Source organism: Aplysia californica, unplaced genomic scaffold, assembly GCF_000002075.1.
Source record: "Aplysia californica isolate F4 #8 unplaced genomic scaffold, AplCal3.0 scaffold00015, whole genome shotgun sequence".
Lineage (NCBI taxonomy): Eukaryota > Metazoa > Mollusca > Gastropoda > Aplysiida > Aplysiidae > Aplysia > Aplysia californica.
Genome location: NW_004797285.1, coordinates 498,460 through 501,638, shown reverse-complemented (window position 1 = coordinate 501,638; position 3,179 = coordinate 498,460). Strand labels below are relative to the sequence as shown.

Genomic DNA, 3,179 nt, shown 5'->3' with positions numbered 1-3,179 from the left:
ATCGTATCAAAAATAATAATTGTCATTGTCTCCTCAACATAAATCCTGGGTGGTTGGTGGGAGTTCTGCAGTGTTCTTTTCTTTTCTTTTCTTTCCTAATCTGCATGATTTACATCGCTGAGTTAGGCAGGCTGTTTCATAAGTGTGCGTCTGTGCCAATCCGCTCCAACAAAGGGGTGTTGAATAATTTTTCCAGCTGAATAAGACGAAACTAATCAATGAAATAGTCTTCCGCAAAATTTGAATCGAACTCGGGTCTTTTACGTACCAGAGCGAATAGCCTAACTATTACACACACAGATGTACAAGTAGGTACACGTACTAGGTAGTTGGCGGGACGCTGTGATGTGGTTTGCTCCTTCTTTCCTATCGATCATCTATCGTCCGTATCCCCCCCCCCATCCTTTTTGTGTTTATTACTGTCTTGTAACACGTCTCGTCTTCGGCAATTATAAGACCTTATTGTGTTGCAAGTGCCTGAAACTGTTATTAAAACTGAATAGACATGTACTCCTAGACCAAAGACTGTCCTGGTCGCCGTTTTTAGCTTTCTATAAAATACTTCGCCTCGGATGTGTGCGCACCGTGCCCACGCCATTACGCCCAGATGAAGAGAAAAACACCAGAGTCGTTATTGTTGAGGGCCAGCGGCATAATTTAATACCGTGCATTCTTCATCATTTTTGGTCAAAACGAGTCAAATAGTGGGTGGTTGGCGGGTTCTCTGGTGTGGTTTGCTCCTTCTTAGCTATAAAAAATCTATCGTCTCCATCCCCCCTCCTTTTTTATTATGTTTGTTACTCTCTTGTAACAATCTTCTGTCACTCATATGACCTTATGCAGTTGCGAGCGCCGCAAAACCTCTACTAAAACTTTAAAAAATAGTGCGCTCCGTTGTGACCCAGAAATACGTTACAGTACACGACCTAAGATATCAGTATAATACCAAGTCTTTGATCGCACCACAGATGCTGATAGGGGGGGGGGGGCTCTCGTGGTCTAGAGGTTAAGGTGTTCGCTTCTCATTCAATAGGTCCCGGGTTCCAATCCGGATAGTGACGGAAATTTTTCTCCTGTAGAATGTTCTCCTTTCACATCCTTTCATGTTCTCTAACAATGTTCTGTCGCCTGCATTCGTCTCCCCTTTCTGCCCCCACCCCCTCACCTCCTTTGCCCCCTCCTCTGGGCTCCTGACTCTTTTTGCAGCCTTTTTACTGCTACTCGCTTTCTCTTTCTTACTGCTGTCTTTCAGCCACACCTCTGATCTTATGGTACGTAAGATCTCCACTTAGCCTTCTCGGACAAGGGTGAAAATTCTTGGAGGTCCCGTGTGCACGTTGCGCATGTTAAAGATCCCTTGGTGGTCCAAAATTGATAAGAGTACGCTTCGGCAGCCACCCGGGCAAATTACCAAGATTCCTTTCAACTGAAGACACTCGTTGCTGTGTCCCGCGCGCTCATATGACTTTATTATGCAGTTGTGAGCGACGTATCTATCTATCTATCTGTCTGTCTATCTATCTATCTATCTATCTATCTATCTGTCTGTCTGTCTGTCTGTCTGTCTGTCTGTCTGTCTGTCTGTCTGTCTGTCTGTATGTCTGTATGTATGTATGTATGTATGTATGTATGTATGTGTGTGTCTGTGTGTCTGTCTGTCTGTCTGTCTGTCTGTCTGTCTGTCGGTCGGTCTGTCTGTCTGTCGGTCGGTCGGTCGGTCTGTCTGTCTGTCTGTCTGTCGGTCGGTCGGTCTGTCTGTCTATGCAGTTGCGAGCGCTGTAACAAACAAAAAATGATTAAGTGCGACGGCATTATGGTCCCCTTTATCAATGCATATTATATTTGTGAAAGTCCGTCACTTTCAGCACCTAAAACTTCGGAACCACTTAACCTTCGAATTTGACCAAATTAATGGTGGTTCAGAATCATGTAAAGGGTTCACGGTTCTATTGAGGAGCCTGAAGTCATTCTTCGTAATTTTGGGTCAAAGTGATCCAGAATTACGCCACACGACCGAAGATATTATGATATAAAATCTTTGATTGCACCACATACTTTAATACTCATGCTTAGACACTCCACCTTGATGCGAAACGGCAAAACCTTGTACTATCGCTGTATGTAATATACCAACGTTTATTCAAATTAATCATGATTTTTCAGCCGCGTAAGCTTGCATATAAGCTCCCCTAAGTGAATTTGTGTCTCTCAAAGCTGTTTCCAGCAAGACATCAAAAGTCTCTGCTGTATTGATCTACTTTTTTTAGGGGAGGGGAGGGGGAGTATTTGGATATATGACATATGTTTCCGTATCGAACATACGGAAATATTCTGATAATATGAATATTTCAAGATTTGCATTTGTTTTAGACTGATCCGTCATATGCCGTCTAGACCTATTTTTCTTAATCAATAAGCCTCCCAAGTAACTTAAATTAATTGTCTAGACGAGGACGGAAAATATTTATAATCATTCCAACCCAATCATCATTTTAACCTTTTGAGAGTGCAACCCGACTCTCTGCACCAGCGGCATCAGTGACGATAATAACAATAATATTTATGATATAATATGTCTGTCTGTCTGAAGGTCCGTGTTGCTCTTTCCCTGCAATAACTTTTGACAGGTTATTGTGTCAATTGATATTCTACGAAGACATATAATTATGTAGGAGTACATAAAGGACGTGCAGTTGAAAGACACCCCAGTACTTCCTCAAACATCGTGGGATGGGGAAGGGGGGAGGGGGGTGCGTTTTAGAACCCCTCCCAATAGAGTAGGATGCGCGATACCGTAACGCGCCGAATCCGTCAAATGTGAACTGCGATATGGCGAGGAAATACTGGGAAAATACACTGATTGTGTCATTAAAAGGCAGGACATCTAAGTGTAGCGTCTGTCTCCAATGAGACTGGGCCAAAAATGTGGGGAGCCTTACAAACAAAAATCAAAGCAACCAAAGTTCAGAACACTCAGTTTGGGGTTTCGAACCAGGGCCCACCGCTTCTTATTCCAGCATGGAACCAGCTAAGATGGCGGCACGCCGAGGAATACTAGTGCAATATTCCGTAAAGCTAGAACCAAACAGTGATAATATTACGTTCGTGTGTATCGCTTGAAATCGACGACCACTATAGGACCAAAAACGTCCCGCCCAAAAAAAGACCCCCCACCCCCC

The 3,179-nt window shown here is 43.5% G+C and overlaps 1 protein-coding gene across 3 annotated transcripts in view; it reads left to right on the top strand.

Moving 5' to 3' along the window:
- LOC101859532 (GTP-binding protein GEM) overlaps window positions 1–3,179 on the top strand; it is a 169,114-nt gene that overhangs the window by 46,230 nt on the left and 119,705 nt on the right. The window lies entirely within an intron of this gene.